The following is a 20,162-nucleotide window of genomic DNA, read 5'->3' as shown; positions in this document are numbered from 1 at the left end:
CCCGACTGGGATTTGATCCCCAGTATCCTTTATGCTCCACCAAATGTCACCGTTCTAGTCAAATACAAAAGCCCAAGAACTAGTTTGAGGATAGTCAGGCTCCTCACAGCAATCCTCCCGAAGGACTTTCCATTTGCTGGGTGCCTGTTTGACTGTGAGAACCAGAGATGCCCTCCACCTGCCCGGCCTATCCACCCAGGGATTATTCGACTAATTCTTACCTTGATTGCTGTGATTGATTTTAGAACTCAAACCACAGCATGAGGATTTGTTGTTGCTGCAATTTGACTTGAGAATGTGGTCACCAAATAGGAGTGAATGACAAGATTCTCCTGTGGAATATTTTTATGCTGGCGGGATAGTTCAGTGGAGCGACAATGTGACTTGAAAGGTGGTTGTCAGCGTGAGAAGTGCAGCGTGAGAACACCAATGGCTATGAGCACACACAGACCCATATAAAGGAATATTGATTACACATATAATACTTTTCCATTCACCAATTCCTAACCCTGATTCTGGGTCACCCACGAAATTAGTTTAACTAATTCTGGGCATGTGATTCACTTAGTTTCTAGCCCACTCCTATAACTGAATACATGAACAGTTGGAGCTACTCCAGCAATTGGAAGTTCAGTGCAATGTAAACAACAATCAGGACAGTTCAGTTGGGAGGTGCTGACCCAGGATCCATGGTTAGAACCCCAGAGGGTTCCCCGAGCCCAGTGTGGAGTGATCCCTGAGCAGTCAGGGAAAAGTGCTCGGCACAACAGAACGTGCCCCCCAAAAATGGTCATTGAACAGAAAACATTATGATATCTGTATATTAACGCTCAGTGATTTCTGAGCATTGTTTTTTGTGGTGTTGGTTAGGGGTCAGGGTTGGGGCACTTACTAGTGGTTACTTGCAAGGAAATCCTTGTGGATTTTATTTGCTTAGTGAAAACATATACACTTTGGCTTCATACTTTGTGTATCTGGTAGTTGTTGACCCCACAGATTTCCTGCTGACCTGATCCAAGATGAGAAACGGAAAAAAATCAACTTTCCTTAGAGAAAGTACCCGGTCAGGAATAGTTGGAGTCTGGCCCTTTAAAACTCCGGCCGGAAGTGAGGGTGGCAGCATTTCCTATTGGCCGCCATTGTCAGAGCTTTGGGAGCGGAGTTGGAGGGAAAGGGGGTGCCCTGGGCTGACATGGGGTACCCCGCGGGGTCACTCCATGCAATGGAGGGGGCGGCGGCCCCAGCGTCCTACCGAGGTTTGTCCCTTTCTGCCATTCAGGGAAATGAGGGGGTTTCTGAGGGAACTTGCCTCAGTGCTGCCAGCAGGCCCGAGTCCCAAGGAGGCCTGGCCGCACACAGTGGGGATCGGGGCGACCCCCGGCTCTGTGCTTGGGATGCTATGGGGGTCTGGGGACCCCATGGGTTGTCAGTCAAGGCCCCACCCTCCCCTCTTGCCCTGTTGCTTAAGCCCCAACCAAAGAGAAAGACAAGAGGGAGTCTCAGTTTCCCCAGTTTCCCCGCAGGTCAGCGGAGTGTGCGAGGCCGCCTCGCCATTGGTTCCTGCAGGGACACTCGGAGCCCCCGGGGTCACGGGCTGGTACTGGGGGGTCACCCGGGAATGTTCCCGGGCCGGTCCTTGGTGGGCCACATCCGTCATTGTGGGGATTATGGAGTCGGGGCCAAAGGGACGGTTCCCCAGGAAAGGGAGGGGGCGAGTCTCTCTTTTAAATAAAACCTATGTTGTGTTCTGTAATTTTTGACCGACATCCTGCAGAATTCAGTGTCCGTCCTGGCTCTGCACCAGGGGGCTCTCCTGGCGGGTCTCAGGGTCCTGTGAATGTCAGGGTCAATCCTGTCAGCCCCGTGCACGGCAGGTGCTCTCCCAGTGCACTGCCCTCTGCACTGGCCGGGGACTCAGGAATGTGTGGATTAACGTTTGATTTTCCCGGGTTCCCTGCGCCTGCGGTAGGTTTTGGGATCCTGGGAGATGCAGAGCTGTAAGAGACCCTGGTGGATGCGGGTGTAGCATCTGGGCTGTGTTGTACCAGAGGGGTTCGTGCAACCAAATGTTGCAGGTAATAGTCTGGTCACTTCCAGAATGTACCCCTAGATGTACCATAATAAAATCTAGGATGACCATTGGTCACCAAGCATTTATTTCTTTGTTTTACATAATATTTATAGTGAGGGAACACATGAAAATTTTCAGGGGTGATTCCTACCTCTGCACTGAGGGATCACTCTTGGTGATGCTCAGGGCAACACAGCATTCCGACAATCAAACCTGGGTAGACACGTGCAAGAAATAACCCCACACAGTATATTTTTATTATTAATAATTATAGTTTTTGGTCCACAGGTGGCAGGTGCTCAGGGTTAGCTCAGGTGTGGCTCCTGGCAGTGCTGGGTTGGGGAGACCTATGTGCTCTTGCATATTAACCTGGGCTCAGCTGCTTGAACTAAAAGCATCCTATCCATTTACTATCTCTGCTAACTCTCTGATTTTATTTTTCCCCAGAAAAATAATTTCTGCTTCACCTGTCAGGTTTCAGAGCAATCTCTCATTGACGGAGGTATTTCTCCCGGACCAGAGGCTGCCCCTTCTGTTCTGGTGAGTACTTGTAGAAACGGGCTTTGCAGGGACTTGTTGCACTAGGTTATAAATGTCTCACTCTAGGGGCAGGAGCCTTAGTACAGCCAGGACAGTGTTGGTCTTGCTCAGGACGGACCTGGGTTCAATCCTTTCATTCCGCATAGGAGTGTCTGAACATCGAGAGATGTGGCCTAAAAGACCAAAAAGAAAGAAAAGCCGATGGGATTGCAGCGATAGCACAGCTGGTAGGGCATTTGCTTTGCATACGGCTGACCTGTACTCAATTCCCGGCATCCCATAGGTCCCCTGAGCACCGCCCGTAGTAATTTCTCAGTGAAGACCAAGGAATAACTCCTGTGCATTGCCAGGTTTGCCCCGAAAAGCAAAAAAAAAAAAAAAAAAAGAAAGAAAAGCCAAGCAATAGTAGAGCATATAGGGCACTTGCCTGTCATGTGGCTGAGGGGTTTGTTCCCCAGTATTCCATAGGGTTCCCTGAGCACTGCCGGGCATCTCTCAAACTTTTTTTTGGCTGCTGTGGGCTTCTATCCAACCTCATCTTTTAGTTTCACTCTTTTTGCTAAAAACTTGGTGTTGATCAGGGACTCTTCCCCTCTATCCGTGTGTCTCTCCATGTAGGGGAACCGTGCCATGTTCCCCACCAGTAAAGCAGGTGCTCAGCCCTTGAGCTCCTTTCCCTAGGTCTGTCCCACTACTTTGGGAGCAGACGCGCTGGGATTTGAGGAAACAACTGGCCTTGCTTGAGGATTGTGCCCTGCTCTGTTCACATTAGCAGTGCCATTTGGTACCGGTGAAGGTCCCCAAGCTTTCATGTGGCCAGTGTGTGCTCCAGCCTGGTGTGCTCTCTCCTGCCCCTCGGTTCATACCTTCATTGGAAGTTCTTAGAGGTGAACATGCTGGAAAACTTCCAAGAAGAGGCTGTCAGAAGGAAACGAAGGGGTTGGAGTGTCTGAGCAAATTTATAGACATTCATGATTTAGACTTCTTTTGGGCCAAATGCATGTTCCGCCTACTTTTCTTACATAGGGTCACATAACTGAATGAGTAAAATGACATAATCTGTGTAAACTCTACCTATAAGTTCTGAGCATCCCAGGGTGTGGCCCAAAAATAAACAAACCAAAGATTTGAGCCCTGAGATTTATGGCTGGATTTCACACATCACTGTTGGCAGATGACTTTCTCTGTGCCTTTGTCAGAGGGGAGGGGTGTGGCGATCTCAAATCCAGCAGTTCTCAAGATTTCAGGATGTAAAGTTGAGTCGGACGGATGCAAACCTTGGAAATCACAGCTTGTTTTCAGCTCAGCTTCACACCAGAAGCTGCCAGGTGTCCGCAGCCCTGCCATGAACTGTACCAGTTGGGCCTTGTCCTAGCCTCCACCGCCATGCCAGTCTGTTCTTATCAGAGGGTTCACGGGATTTATATAGAATTTGAATTCTGGGGTAAGAGATAGGCCAGGAGTGCAAGCCCTGGCCTTCGAAACAGACCGCCACAGTATAATAGTTTCATTTTCAGTTGGTCCTGCCTGCGATGCTAATGGGTCACTTCTTGTTCTGCTCATTGGTCATCCCCTGCAAGACGTGGGAACACTTTCCATCTGATAGAGATTGACTTGATTGAAGTGCATGTCAGGGAGGCACCCTATGCTCTGTGCTATCAGTGAGGCCATCATAAAAATGTTTTTACTCTGGATAAATTCCAGGAAGTTGTGATAGTAAATGTATTTTTTCCTACTAAGTACACAACTCCCATTTCTTGAGTGTGTGTTTGTCTTTGGGATCACATCCACCAGTAGTCTGCCCAGTCTTTCTTCTCACTCTGCACTCAGGAATCCCTCCTGTTGGGCCTTCTGGACTGTAGGGATGAGGGAGGTCAAGCCCGGGTAGCTGTGTGCAAGGCCAGTGCCCACCTTTTCCTGTTTTATTGACCTGACTCCGGGATCTGATTTTTACCTATTCAGCTACATATGTTTGTTCAGAAATTATAGACTTTTCAGTTAGGGTAGACCCAAGAGCCCTAAGAACAGGACAGCAGGTCAGCTGCTTGTTTTACCTTCCCTAAGAGCGAAGGGCATCGTGGATTACAGCACACTTTTTTGTCCCCTGGAGAGTAAGGGACATCTAGCAATGTTTTTCTGGTTGTGTCTCTGAGCTGTGCCTGAGGGTGATGCTGGTCAGGGCCTTTCTGGATCCAGTGTGGGGACTTCCAGTCAGGGCCATGAGTTGTGCTCCGTTCTGGAGCTCATGGGTCTGACTTCTCTTCTAGGTGATTCCCTGGACCCACGTGCTGATCCTTGGGAATTACAGAAGCTGCAGACAATGTTGAAGAGCCATCTGATACACTGTTCCCAGGTTGGAGGAGAACAATGTGGTGACATGATGCAGTGACAGGCAGGTATCGGTTTCTAGGGTCTCTGAATCTTGAGTTTCAGGAAGGAGTCCTGGGATATAATTCCTGGCCTGAGTGCTCCAACTCTCCCTATTTGATGCTACTGTGTCCTTGTCTGTTGGTTTCCTTTTATTTGGATTTAGCCACAACCAGCAGTGCTCAGTGAGTACTTCTAACTCAGTGCTCAATTATTCCTACCAGATCTCAGGGACCCTATCGGGTGGCATGGATTTAAGACTTTCTTCGGGGCTGGAGAGATAGAAAAGCGGATAGGGCATTTGCCTTGCACACGGCCAACACGGGTTCGATTCCAGCATCCCATATGGTCCCCTGAGCACCGTCAGGAGTAATTCCTGCAAAGCCAGGAGTGACCCCTGAACATTGCTGGCTGTGACCCAAAAAGCAAAAAAAAAAAAAAATAAAAAGGCTCTTCAGTTTCATTTTTTTTTCTTTTCAGAAACATTTAGTGATCATTATATTTTAGGACAGGAATGACTGCGTGCTTTATATCTGTTTCACTTACAGTACTTGTCTTTGCAAAGTAACTGTAGTTTGATCTATGCAACATTTTTCTTTTTTAAAAAAATTTTTTTTCAATTAGTGAATCACCGTGAGGATACAGTTAACATATTTGCATATTTTCGTGCTTGTGTTTCAGTCATACAATGCTCGAGTACCCATCCCTCCACCAGTACCCATTCTCCACCACCGATGATCCCTGTATCCCTCCCAACCCCCCACTCCATACCCCACCACCCCACCCCATCTCTGGTATGGTATTCCCTTATGTTTTGTGAGGTAATGGGAGGGTCACAACGAGTGATTCTTTTGGGTTACTTCTGGCTCTGTAGCTGGCAGTGCTTGCCGGACCAGATGGGACAGTGGGGATTGACAGTCCTGCCCACTGTCCCCAGACCCTCTGTAGTGTAACTCCATCTGCCGCTTTGTTTTCTATTGTATTTGTTGTTATCCCACAGTGGATGTGCTCAGGGCCACTGGAGACCTACCATCAGCTGCGGGCCTTCGGTGAGAGCAGCCTGGGAGCAGGGCTGCGCTTTGTGTTCCCCAGGGACAGTGGTTCTGATGGGCCAGGATTATTGACAGCAATGCTGATAACTTTCATATGTTCATTTCTCTTTGTTTGTTTTTGTTATTTGGCCACACTTGGCAATCGTCAGGCTTGCTTCTGGGATGCAGGGTGTCTACCCAGGCCAGTCAAGAGCATGGGAAAGCCCCCCACGTGATGTACTATCGATAAACTTCCTGTGAATATTTCCTTCCATTGCTAGATGAATCTACTTCTTGTACGACCACAGGGGCCCATGGGGGTGCTGTGGATTAAACCGGGTCAGCAACTATATGGCAGGTGTTCTATTGTACCTGGCCTGTAACATCATTTGTTATTATTTGTTTTCAGTTTTGATTGTGTGAGGGGCCTATACCCAGCAGTGCTCAGGGGTCACTCTGGCTGTATATTCAGGAATTTCTCGTGGCAGTGCTCCTGGCCTGTATGGTTGCTAGGGATCAAACCTCTCTCTGTATGTCATCAGGTGCCCACCTTGCTGGACTATCGCTCTGAGCATGAGTTCATTTTTTTTTTTAGGGACTCACGTCATCAGTTGCTGTTGTATTTCAGTGCTTGGAGTCACTTTCTGTGCTTTTTGGGGGGCTTCAGCATAAGAATTTCAGACTGAAATTGAAACTTCGGAATTCTGTGACTGATAACTACTAATTTGGGGTATATCAAAAGTGGAGTTTCTGTTCAAGCTCTTTTAGGAATTAGTTTAATATTGTTTGGGACACATTGGGTTGGCTTGTCACCAATATCATTTCTTTACCGGGACAGGAGTTCCTGGGCTTTAAGGAGGAGCCCTGAGCCCAGGAAGAAGAGGCATGTGTGCAGGTAAATGTCTGAGGACCCTCCGTGGCTCAGGCTCTGGGAAGTGTGTGGATGCCTGAGTTCATGTGAGTCACGCTGCTGACCCTAGAGGCCTCGGGCTCCTGGATACAGGTGTCTGTGCCACGCTCACTGTGCCCTTAATTTCATGAACTGCTTGTCATAGAAAGATCCTGTTCTTTCCTTTCTTGGCTTTGTTCTCATTTTCCCTTACCTGTCAGGTATGTAGAATATTCATGGGATTCACAGCCATTGGGCAACTGTCTGTGCTTCACCATTCTGTTGTTCAGCCTGCACTGATGGTGTGCCCTTTCAGGGGAATCTAGTTACCACTCTACTCTTTCTTTCATGCTTATTTTTGCCCTCAGATCATTAGCATGTTTTGTCAGTATATTAAATTTATTTTTGACTTTGAGACTCGGAATTTTCAGTGTTTATTCCTGGAAGTTTTAAGAGGTTACTTTTGGTGGTACTCAGAGATCAGACCCTGTCAGCTTCATGTGAGGGAAGTGCCTCCCTGCTATTCTATCTAATCCACTAAGAAATATCATTTGTGGGGCTGGAGCCATAATACAGCAGGTAGGGCGTTTGCCTTGCACGTGGCCAACACGGGTTCAATTCCCAGCATCCCATATGGTCCCCTGAGCACCACCATGAGCTTTTCCTAAGTGCAGAGCCTGGAGTAACACCTGTGAGTCACCAGGTGTGAACCAAAAAGCAAAAAAAAAAAAATAAGAAGTAAAAAAGAAGTGTCTTTTACTTTTCTGTTTACAGAGTGAATGCATGAGCCTATGAAAAATTGCTGATTTGAGACAAAGAGCTATTACAGCCGGGAGTGTAGTTGTCCTGTACATGGCAGACATAGGTTAAAACCCTGACATCTTATATGCTCCTAGGTATCACCAGGCCTGTTTAAAAAACATAACCCAAAACACTACTTCGTGGATTCGCAAGCTGCTCCCAGCATTCCCCACAATGGATGTCCTTCGAATACTTTCCATTACCGATTCTTTTTTTTTAATTCTTGTTGGATAACACCAAGCAATGTTCAAGGGTTATTCCTGGATCATTCCCTCAGGAATTCCCGCTGGCAGTGCTTGGGGAACTATATGGGATTCTGAGAATCGAACCTGGGTTGGTCTTGTGCAAGGAAAATGCCCTAACCACAGTGCTATCACTCCAGCCCCAACACTACTAACTCTTTCATTGTGTTTTATGTTTGATTTCAGAAAGGAAATCGTAGCTTCAGGGGTTTTCACTGCAACAATTTGATTTGGGAATTGAGTCACCAAAAACGAGTGAATTGGTAAGATTAGCATGTTGAATATAAATATTTTGACAGGATAGTTCCTTGGATCTAGAATGTGACTTGAAAGTGGAGTTCTGGCCACTGCAGGGTGGAACTTTGTAGCCTACTGTTGTGAGTAGAGGGACCCTAGTCTTACTGGGTGCTAAAGTCAGTCCTTTTAAAATCTAAGGATATTATTATTGTTGCTGTTATTATTATTATTATTATTATTTTTATTTCTTGGTTTTGTTTTTCATTCACTCATGGCGATGCTGATTAGTTACTTCAGGCTCAGCACTGAGGAATAACGCAGGAAAGTACTAATGGCACCATCTGGGATGCCAGAATTCAAACCGAGTCCACCATATGCAGTGGAAATACCCTCCCCACTGTTCTAGCATTCTTATCCCAATTCCTACTACCTTTAATTTTGAAGAAATATTCTGATTTTTCAATGAATTGAAAGAAGGCAGGAGAGTTAATTGTTTAAATGAATTATTTTGTTGCCACGAGTGATAGAGTATTGGGGCGGACTTGCCTTCCACAGGATGGAAATCTGGGTTCTATTCCCAGCAATGTTCCATGGGACCCACCATCAGTGATCCGTGGTACCTCTTGGTGTGGTCCACCTCAAATAAATACAACCTACAAACCAAAAAAGAACAAAAAACCTCATTGGTCGTGGAGAGGATTTATTTGTGGTGAAATGTTTACAGTAGCTCCCATGGTCCATCTTGCTGTGTTGCGTTTCAGCCTTGCCTTAACACACGGATCCGGGGCTCCACACTGTGCTACAAACAAACCAGGACTCGGGTGTATTTTATTTTGTTGGAAACTACGGCTTTGAAATTCTGCAGATAGTATTATTTCCATTTTATGTCTGTGTTTATCGAATTGAAAAAATTTAAACAAATTAATGATGGTGCAGCCTTCAATTAAGTGCAGTCACTATGTGGAAACATTGGGTCATCCCATAGAACATCCATCCACCTATCAGAAATTGCATTCCTCGTCGTGGTAATGTTGGTCTCAGTTTCTTTTGACAGGGAGACTATGAAGGAATGGAGCAGTCATTGGAATTCTCTTCTGCTTTTTACAGGGAAGCAGCCAGCCCTAGTGGAATGTCTCTGATCCTGCACTGTGTGACAGTGTCTCAGAGTGAGCAATCTCGCCCTCTGCCCCATGGGGATGCCGAGACAGGCCTAATGTCTTCTGAGGGTGATCAGAGAAGCTTTCCCCTGGGAAAAACTCCTCACAGTCTGTTCTCCTCAGTTTCTGGACACAAACCCCTCAAGGCAGAAGCCCCAGGACAGTGGGAGAGGAGCACCGTTTATGGTGAGTCCCGCATGCTGACATTTGCATAAGTAAAGTCATCATGGACTGACCCCGTCTAAGAATAATGTTCCCTTTGAAACCCCCAATAGACAGAATCCCCAGGATTGTTACCAGGGAGAACAAACTTTGATTCAGGTGTCATCGCAGTGTTTCAGTGCAAAGATTGCAAACTGCAGAAAAACCGTTTATGTATATGGACTGTGGGGAAGCTTTCACTTCCCCCTCAAATCTTATTATACATCATAGAGATAACACTGCAGACAAACCTCATGCATATGAGCAATGCGGAGAGGCCATTACCTTGTGCTCACAACTTGGTGTCTTCAGGGAAATTCATACAGGAATGAAAACTTACTCATGTCAGGATGGGAAGGTCTAAACTTGCTCCTCTGATCTTTTTCATCACAGAAAGAGTCATTCTGGAGAGAAACCATATTCATGTCAGGACTGTGGAAACGTCTTTGCTTATCACTCAAGCCTTTCTGTGCACAAGGATAATCACACTGGAGAGAAACAGTGACTGTAAGACATGTTGAAAGGCCTTCACTTGATTGGCAGCCCTTAAAGGGCACATGGATACTCATACTGGAGAGAAGGCTTATATATGTCAGGAGTGGGGGCAGAACTTTAGCAGATCCTCAGTGCTTACTGTACATAGGAGAATTCATACTGGGAGAAACCTTATAAATGTAAGGTATGCAGAAAGGCCTTCACTAATTTATAGGTTTCAATAGGCATATGAATACTCATACTGGAGAGAAGCCCTTTGTATGTCAGGAGTGTGGGAAGACCTTTACCAGTTCCACGTATCTTATTGTACATAGTAGAAATCCCAGCCTTATGTATGTCAGGAGTGTGGGAAGACCTTTACCAGTTCCACGTATCTTATTGTACATAGTAGAAATCCGTGCCTTATGTCTGTCAGGAGTGTGGGAAGGCCTTCAGCTTTCCTCCTATCTTACAGTACATAGGAGAATTCACAATGGAGAGAATCCTCATAATTGTAAAGTTTGTGGAAGGGTCTTTACTCAACATATGAGAAGTCATACTGGAGAGATGCCTTATTAGTGTCAGGAATGTGGGAAGGCATTTAGCTCATCCTCAATGCTCACTGTACATAGGAGAAATCATTTGGGAGAGAAGCCTTTTGTATGTCAGGAGTGTGCGTAGACCTTTCTCAAATACTCAGCTGACTAGACATAACAGAATGCACACTGTCGAGAAACCTTAGAAATGTAAGGCATGTAGAAAGGCCTTCATTTGATCATCTGCCCTGAAAACACATATGGGTACTCACAGTGCAGAGAAGCCTTATGTATGTCAGGCGTCTGGGAAGGCCTGACATACATAAGGCATTATACAGTAGTAGTATAACCTTAGTATTATACTTACTACTCATAGGAGAATTCACACTTGAGAGAAACCATATTAATGTAAGGACTGTGAGACAGCCTTAATCAGCACAAGCGATTTCATACTAGAGAGAAATTGAATGTGAGAAATGTGGAAAGCGTGTCATTTCTCATGCCTTTGTAGTCATAGGAAAATAAATGGAGAGGTTTTTCTTTATTTGCTTTTTGGGTCACACCCGTCTATGCACAGGGGTTACTCCTGGCTCATGCACTCAGGAATCACCCCTGGCGTTGCTCAGAGGACCATAGGGGATGCTGAGATTGGAACCCGGGCAAGGCAAACACCCTACCCGCTGTGCTATCACTCCAGCCCCTCTGTGAGTCCTTTTGGTGGATGTATGTTTTGCAATCTGGAGAATCGTGATATCCCCCAGAAATTTTGCAGGGATGTGATTCGGATCCAGTAGAGTCATGGCTGTGAAATTATTTTGTAAGTTATAAAGTGAGAGCCTGGCAAGCGACCCGTGGCGTACTTGATATGCCAAAAATAGTAACAATGACGGTCTTCATTCTCCTGACCCTGAAAGAGCCCTCATTACGCCATCAGCCTACACTGGCATACGACAGGGACAAATGGAGACATTACTGGCGCCCGCTCGAGCAAATTGATGAACAACAGGATGACAGTGATACAGTGAAGTTTTAAAGTGCCTTTTGAACATTAGGCACACGGATGTGGCGTATAAATATAAGGCATTATTTCTGGCTTCAATCTTGATTTTAAAGTTGGCTTATTAGTATAAAGTAGCAGATAATGTTATTAATTTGGGGGAGAAATGAAGTATTGATAAAGTTTTGGGGAAAGGGTGTTTGATTAATTAATAAAGTTTCTGATCACTGTTAGTTCATAGAAAACAATAAGACTTGGGGCCGGAGCAATAGCACAGCGGGTAGGGCGTTTGCCTTGCACGCGGCAGACCTGGGTTCGATCCTCGGCATCCCATATGGTCCCCCAAGCACCGCTAGGAGTGATTCCTGAGTGCAGAACCAGGAGTGCAGAACCTGAGCATCACTGGGTGTGACCCAAAAAGCAAAAAAAAAAAAAATTCAATAAAAAGAAAACAATAAGACTTGCAGTGTATCTGGGCCATTTGTATTAGGGATAATTAAGTGGGTAATCCCCTCTGGTCACTTTGTCTTCTGATGTATTCTTGCTGTCTGCTGGCCTCTTCTTACCACTTCATCAGTCCTAACTTCTCCAGGAAGTGACCTTCACAGTGCAGCCATTTTTTCATTCATTATTAGTGGGCTTATATTTTGGGCCTGTCATTAGATTGGACTGTGTGAAGTCATCATTTTTTTTGGTTAAAAACAGTCATTTCAGCTTGCTCAGACTAATACAATAGGTACTTAATAAAGTGTTGCTAATTCTTTCATTGGATCAATTAACCAAACAGGGTGTTTTGCTCTGTAGCTCCTTGGATCTTGGGTTCTTATGATTTTTTTTATGCTTTGAATCCCTTATCAGAACAACAGTTTTTGGTGCATAAAGTACATATCTACAAATAATGCCAGTTACACTGAAATACAGTTATCAAAATGAAAAGAATCCAAACTTGTCATATAGTAATGTTTACTTTTAAAATTAACACATTAAACAGCAAGATCATTGAATTAAAACTTGGGAATAGTTACTGTATTTTTTTTTTCAATGATAGCTGCTTGAAACTCTTTTTTGCACTGTGCACAGGAAATCATCAGTATGGAGTGGCCTCTGAAGATCACTTAGAAGTATGGAATGCTGAGAAAGAGCTGTCTGGACCTGATGCTAGACTTTGGTAGCTGAATGATGCTGGGGAGAGTTACCAGATCCTCATTTAGATAGGAAGGCTGTGAGCAGAGGTGATCTAAATGGCAAGTTTAAGATACATGAAACTTAAAAGCGGTGATAAAATTGAGTGATGTTCAGTAACATCTCTGTAATATGAATAAAAATATTGTGATACGATGCAAAGTCAAGGCAGAGATAATGCTAATACTATTGTTGTGCTTTGTTGCCTGTCTTCTTTTTTGGGGTCACATGGTGATGCTCAGGGGTTACTCCTGGCTTTACACTCAGAAATCACTCCTGTTGGTACTCGGGGGACCATATGTGATGGCAGGGATAAAACCCAGGTCATTTGCATGCAAGGCAAATGCCCTACCAGCTGTATTATTGCTGTGGCCCAAGGCAGTCTTGTTCTTATCTAGGGCTGTAGTCTTACATTTCAAAGACTTTGGAAGTTAGAGGGCCATAAGTCATCTAACAAGTGTTGCAAAGATGTGTACATTTGTGGACGTCTGTTAGGCTTGATCCAATCCCTTGGCAGTATTAATGTATTAAGGCCTTATACTCGTAGACTTGAGGACTAGAATCTGTCCAGACAGTCCTTGTTTACCTACCAGTATTTAAGAAATTAAAGTAGACCCACTCTTTTTGTAGATTCCAAATATAAATTGACATATAGATGTGTAAATTTTTTTCTGTGTGTGTAGGGGTGCACAGCTGGAGATGCTCAGGCGTTACTCCAGTCTCTGCACTCAGGAACTAGTTCTAACAGTAAACCGGGGACCATGTGAGATGCTGGGGATCAAAGCTTATTTGGCTCTGGACAAGGCAAGTTCCTACTCATTGTACTATCTCTTCAGCCCCAGACATGGAAACTTTTATAAGATAATTTCATTGAAGTTTTCTGTAGTTACTAAAAAATAAATATTATAAAGGTCTTTGTGAAAATGACTCACAAAAACTGACTATGTCTGTTTAAAAAGTTTGCTAGTGTTTACATGGGAAGATCATGGACAAACAATACAGTGAGTACTCCAGCGATTCATAGAAAGAAGGCCGCCGTGTGGATGGGATGGCAGGGCGAGCTGGGCCTTGAAGACGGGTTCAGTGGATAGACACGAGTGTGGGAGAAGGCATTTGCAGCAGGTAGGAGCCGTAGGAACTTTGGGTTTACTCCTGGGAGTATATGTTCCTTAAGAGAGTGCTGTGTGAGTGTGGAGATGTGGTACGGTGGGTAGGGTGCTTGCCTTGCAAGGGGATGGCCTTAGTTCAATACCATGTGCACATATGGTCCCTGGAGTCCCACTAGGAGTGGTTCCTGAGCACAGAGCCAGGAGTATGCACCGAGTGCCGTTGACTGTAGTCTAAAAACAAACAAACCAAAACAATAAAAAAGAGATTGCTTCTTATTTTGTTTTGGCTTTTTGGATCACACCCAGTGATTCTCAGCGGTCACTCATATCTCTGCACTCATGAATTACTACTGGCGGTACTTGGGGCATCAAATGGGATGCAGGGATCAAACCCGGACTGGTCATGTGCAAGGCAAACACCTTACCCCATGTCTATCTCTCTGGCCAAAGAGATTGCTTCTTCAGCTCCCAAATTTGCAGAGATTTTCAGTAAATAGTATCATAAAACGGTCAACTTTGGTCACTAATCATCAGTGTAAATTCTTTGTTCTTTCTTGCCTGTAATATAATTATTTTCCTAATGTATACTGATTTCTGGCTTCCTCCATCCCTCTCAGAGAGCCCAATAAGCTACGGACCATATCTCACAAGAACGGCAGAGCCTGGCCAGCTACATGTGCCATATTCCATATGCCAAAACCAGTTACAACAAATCTCACAATGGAGATGTTACTGGTACCCACTTGAGCAAATCGATGAACAACGGGACGACAGTGCTACAGTGCTGTTTCTTTCTTGCAGTTCGGTGATGCTCAGGGGACCATTCGGAATTCTGAGGTGTGAACCCAGATTGCCCACGTGCACCTCTTGCCCCATCCTCTGGATGTGAAATTGTGTTTCTGAAACTGCCTCATGTGGTTTCCCTTGTAGGCAAGCGTCCATTGGTTGGGCTTTTTCCAAAGACTGTGTTCTTCCAGCATTTTCCCCTTTCCAGTGTCTGTCCAGCTCTCTGGACTGCTGCTAGGCTAGTTCCTGTCTGCATCTCCAGGGCTGGCTTCAGAGTCACTGCTCTCATCCCATCTTAATTCCCAGCATCAGGTGCCTTGTACCTACCTGCCTGTTTTACCTTCAATCAACCCACCCACATTTTTCCTGAGGGACTGTGATAGCACTCTAAATCTTAGCCATGGCCCTTTAAGGCCCCTGGCAGAAGCGGAAATGATGTCACAGAGGGCCCTTCAGGGATCCTTTCTATTCTAGCTGTGGTTGCCTGGCTCGGGCCACCATTGGTCTTGTGGGTAGAGGAGGAATTGGCGCCCGGCGGCAGGGTGGCTGTGAAGGCAGATTTTGTGGCAGGACCAAAGTGCCCTCCGGAGTGCCCTGCGCCTCCCCATGTGTTTGGTAGTTGAAATATTGCTTTTCTCCTTCTCCTCTCCTTTTTGCATAGTTTACTTCATAGCAATATCTTTTCTGTAGGAAAAGACAGGAAGACAGTTAAGTCTATGCTTTTGGAACTTTGAAGTCCTTTAACTCCTTTGACTCCTTTAAATCCTTTAACTTCGATGAATATTAACTCCTGGGCATCTGTTTTCTCGAGACACTAAATCCTCAGTTGTCCATAGTTCTTGGCACCTCAAATGCAGGGTCCTGATGGACCCAGGGCAAACTATGAGCTACCCTGGCATGGAATCAGGATAGGCCAAGTACTATCATACGGAACTGTAAGTTAAGAGCATGGACAAATTCACTTATGATCCAAAAGTAACAACTGGATTAGGATCCTGCTAGGGTTAGGAAAGACTACAGTGGCTTGAGAACTGTGGTCTTAGATCTATACTCTGGGATCTTTAGCAAGATGTCCCGAGGACAGCGACCCTACAAGCTTCATGTAGTTTGTGTCCACACAAATTGATGAGAACGATTATTTAGAAGTAAATCTAAAATAGTGTGGAGAGACTAGTTTGGAGGACAGGAGGAGATGGGAATGAGGGCTAGGGTGAGACTGGAATGGGTAGCTTGGTGAGACTAGAAAAGACACGTGGGGAGAACGGAATAAACTGCATCTGATCACCAGGTCAGGTGGGGTATAGTGCACCCTTTCAAACTCCTCAACTACAGGAGGTCCCCTGCAGTTAAGGGCTCTCAGCTGCATAATACCTTTGCTACGTCCAGCTAGACCTGATTGTTCTAAGCGAGATTATTGTTTCCAAGTTGCAAGCCAAAGCTACGGGGATTGCTGTGCCTCCAGGGCCACGAATACCTGTAAATACCACGCCTTTGTAAATAGTTGTTCTTGCTGCATTTTGTATAGACACCAGGCAAAAAACCAAAGCAGCGAGAAGCAATAAGGATAGTACTACTCCCACCTCCACCCACTCTTTGATAAAATAGAGGGGACTTCTACTCTGGTCTTATTAAGGTGGGTAAGGAAGGGATAAAAGCAGGCCATGGTGTGCAATGGCCCAAAAAGCTGCTTCTTCAGCTCGTATCATCACAGGAACCAGGTTGAACAGGAGCACCAGTTTCCACCTCTTGATCTACTGGAGGCGTGGTCTTCCGTGTCAGACGTTCAGGAATCCACACTGGTTCTGCCCTGTCCTGTGGAAAAACACAAACAAGAACCCCTGGCCCAGGTTAACACGGGGTCCGGGCCATGCCATACACCAGAAAGGATATCCTTCCATTTAACATATCCTTGGCACACAGGGATCTTTGAAGAATGCCTGTCTGCAGAGGAGGCGCCCTTATCATCAATAATAAAAAAATTTAGAGTAAAAAGTGCAATAGAGATTCTTTCTCGAGGGGGCCGTCCCAGGCCAACTCCCCCTTTTTGTTTTATTAGGCATGCTTTAAGGGTGGAATGGGCACGCTCAACGATGCCCTGTCCTTGTGGGTTATATGGGAGGCCATGAGATAAAGAGACTCCCATCTGGGCACAAAATGCGGTGAATTTAGCAGAGGTGTATGCCGGACCGTTATCTGTTTTCAGTTGGGCTGGGATGCCCCCGGCTGCCCATGCTTCAAGGCAATGAGAGATAACATTTGTGGACCGCTCTCCAGGAAGGGGAGTGGCATGAATGATACCGGAGCACGTGTCCACGGATACATGGAGATATTTGAGCCTGCCAAATTCCGAGAAATGTGTAACATCCATTTGCCAAATGCGTAAAGGCACAAGACCACGAGGGTTTATGCCCATGGAGGGGGCAGGAAGAAAAGGGACACAGTGTGGACAATGTAAAACAATTGCCCGAGCTTCGGCTCGAGGTATTTGAAATCTATGTTGAAGGGTCCGAGAAGAAACATGGAAACGGTCATGAAAATTTTTTGCTAATTGTAAAGGAGACTGAATAACAAAACAAGATGGTCTAGTGACAACACAAGCATTGCCTTCTGCTAAGGGACCCGGAAGGCCTGTGTGAGAGCGGATATGTGTGACAAAAAATGGTTTTTCATGGGTCCAAAGAATTTGCTGTAAAGCAGATAACAAGGAGGCTATCGAGCTGGAGGCCTTTATGAGTCCTGCTACCTCCAAGTGAGCAAAGAGCATTTACGACATATCGTGAATCAGAGATCAAATTGAAAGCAAAGGGGCAATGCTCAAACACTGTCAAGACAATGCGGAGTTCCACAACTTGAGGAGACGTAGTTGGAAATTGCATACGAATAGGATCTTGACCCTCTATCATATAAGCCCCCCAGCCTGTACTTGAACCATCAGTATAAATGTTTGGAACATCCTGAAGGGGTACATAAGAGGTGACTTTGGGGAAAATTACCAGATGGGTTTTAAAGAAGGTCATTAGTGGATGTTTGGGATAATGATTATCAATAACATTGGGAAAAGAAAATCGGAGAATCGCCCAATCATCATGTAAGTTACACAAAGAAACTATTTGAGTGGAATTATAGGGGGTAATAAGAGTATCTGGAAGTTTTCCAAAGTATTGCAAACAGTCCTGAATACCAATCATAGCCAAACGGGCTACAGCTGCAGGGTATAATTCCACGGCTTTTGCCGGAGAGACCCTAGGATGAATCCACAGAAGGGGTCCCTCCTGCCATAGGACTGCAGTAGGTTGCCCATATGTTGAAAGCACACAAAGTAAAATAGGAAATTCAGGCTGCACGCGTGTATTGCCAGCAGCAGTAAGAGCTTGCTCAATTTTGCAAATTCCATTAAGAAGGTACGCCAGTCTAAGTATTGTCTGGGCGTCAACACCGCTCTAGCCACCTGTTGCCAATCATTTGGCGTCATACAATATCTGAATAAGCCTTCTACTTGAGTTAAGGTAAATGCCGTGTTGGCTCCATACATCTTTACTGATTCTGCCAAGGACTTAATTATTTTAAAATCTAGGGGCCCGTGATATCGCTGTTGATTGTTATCTTCAAAAACAGGATAAGTTAACTGTAGCTCTTACCTAATTTCTGCCCAGAGCCTGGGTTTTGCAAAAGAAAGTCCGCCTCCCGCTTTGTTAAGATAAGGGTGCAGATCATCCTCAGAGCCCTTTAGCGGTAAGTATCGGTCACTATCATGTATCACAGCTTCCTCTTCAATAGGGGGGTCAGAATCCCCGTTAGCCCGTCCCTGCTGAAATTGACGTAGCGAGGGATAAAGAGACGGACGGGTCATGGATGGTTCTTGGGGCCTTCCTTTCTTTTTTGGGGCGCGTCCCTCCATCAGCGGGGTTCCCCTAGAGGCCTCGCTTTCCACGTCCGAACCCTCCTCTGGCTCAGAGGCTATAATGCCATGACGGCTGCCTCTGTCCTTCTTTGTCTCTTCTAACACTACTTGTCCTGGTTGTACGGCCTTATCGCACTTTTGATCCTTAGAGTAAGCATAGAAAGCAAAAATGAAAAAAAAAGGGAAAGACAAACATCCAACCAACAAACGAAACATACACATCCATGGATATTATTGTCCTGACTCACCACAGGAACTTGATCGTCACGACTTCTCGTGAACCTTAGTCCTGACTTACCACAGGAACCTCATCGTCACGATTTCTCGTGAACCTTAGTCCTGAATAAATCGCAGCAAGTTCTGAATCCACCGGGGGGTACTGGAGGTCGGGTTCCCCGTACGGGCCACCAGCTGCCACGCGCCGCTTCGTCCAGCGAAGAAACACGCAACTCGGAGGTCCTTTTGGCTATGATTTATTCAGGAACTTTCTCATGCGTTAGAGAAGAAATCAGGAACGGGGACGTGGAGTAAGGAGGAAAAGGGGACGCATGAGGGAGAACTGACTAGCTAGGGGACCTCCCCCCTTATATACCTCTCGCTGCCTGCTTACGCCCACTTGTCTGCATCTGATAGGTTAGTGACAGCTTATGGGTGTGGCAAGACATCCTGTTTCCTTATTAGGAGTTGTTTACGAAGCACGGTGCAATTAACAAGAAACAGGTGTTGTTTACGAAGCATGGCCCCGTGGAGGCTCTCCACAAGCATCTGTCTTCAATCTTGATTTTAAAGTTGGCTGATTAGTATAATGTAGCAGATTATGTTAGTAATTTGGGGGAGAAATGAAGTATTAATAAAGTTTTGGGGAAAGGGTGCTGATCACTGTTAGTTCATAGAAAACAATAAGACTTGCAGTGTATCTGGGTCATTTGTATTCGGGATAATTAAGTGGGTAATCCACTCTGGTCACTTTGTCTTCTGACATCTTCTTGCTGTGTGCTGGCCTCCTCTTACCACTTCACCAGTCCTAACTTCTCCAGGAAGTGACCTTCAGAGTGCACCAATTTTTTCATTATTAGTGGGCTTATATGTTGGGCCTGTCATTAGATTGGACTGTGTGAAACCATGAGTTTAGTTGGTTAAAACAGTCATTTCAGCTTGCTCAGACTAATAAAATAGGTACTCAATAAAGTATTGCTAATTCTCTCATTGGATCAATAAACCAAGCAGGGTGCTTTACTGGCTCTGCACTCAGGAACTTCTTCTAGCAGTGAACCGGGGACCATGTGGGATGCTGGGGATCAAACCTTAGTTGGCTGTGGACAACGCAAGGTCCTACACATTGTGTTATCTCTTCAGCCTCAGACATGGAAACTTTTATAAGATAATTTCATTGAAGTTTCTGTAGTTATTAAAAAATAAAACTTAAATAGGTCTTTGTGAAAATGACTCACAGAAACTATGTCTGTTTAAAAAGTTTGCTAGTGTTTACATGGGAAGATCATGGACAAACAATACAGTGAGTACTCTAGCGATTCATAGAAAGAAGGCCGCCGTGTGGATGGTAAGGCAGGGCGAGCTGGGCCTTGGAGAGGAGCTCAGTGGATAGACACGAGTGCGGGAGAAGGCATTTGCAGCAGGTAG

The 20,162-nt window shown here is 45.4% G+C and overlaps 1 long non-coding RNA gene across 9 annotated transcripts in view; it reads left to right on the top strand.

The window, feature by feature from the left end:
• The window catches only part of LOC129404178 (uncharacterized), a 44,386-nt gene extending 30,737 nt beyond the window's left edge, over positions 1-13,649 (top strand). For 6 of the 9 annotated variants that reach the window (XR_008629728.1, XR_008629726.1, XR_008629727.1 and 3 more), the window contains 5 exons: positions 2,519-2,611; positions 4,879-5,007; positions 8,128-8,204; positions 9,286-9,521; positions 12,624-13,649. This is a non-coding gene — a long non-coding RNA (uncharacterized LOC129404178). Of the gene's footprint in view, positions 1-2,518; positions 2,612-4,878; positions 5,008-6,847; positions 6,905-8,127; positions 8,205-9,285; positions 9,522-9,929; positions 10,044-12,623 lie in introns of all 9 variants that reach the window. The other 3 variants (XR_008629724.1, XR_008629723.1, XR_008629729.1) reach the window with 3 other exon arrangements.
• Positions 13,650-20,162: the final 6,513 nt, after the last annotated feature.

This window comes from Sorex araneus, chromosome 4, assembly GCF_027595985.1.
Source record: "Sorex araneus isolate mSorAra2 chromosome 4, mSorAra2.pri, whole genome shotgun sequence".
Taxonomy (NCBI): Eukaryota; Metazoa; Chordata; class Mammalia; order Eulipotyphla; family Soricidae; genus Sorex; species Sorex araneus.
The sequence above is the reverse complement of the archived record's forward strand: the minus strand, read 5'-3'. Positions and strand labels throughout refer to the sequence as shown.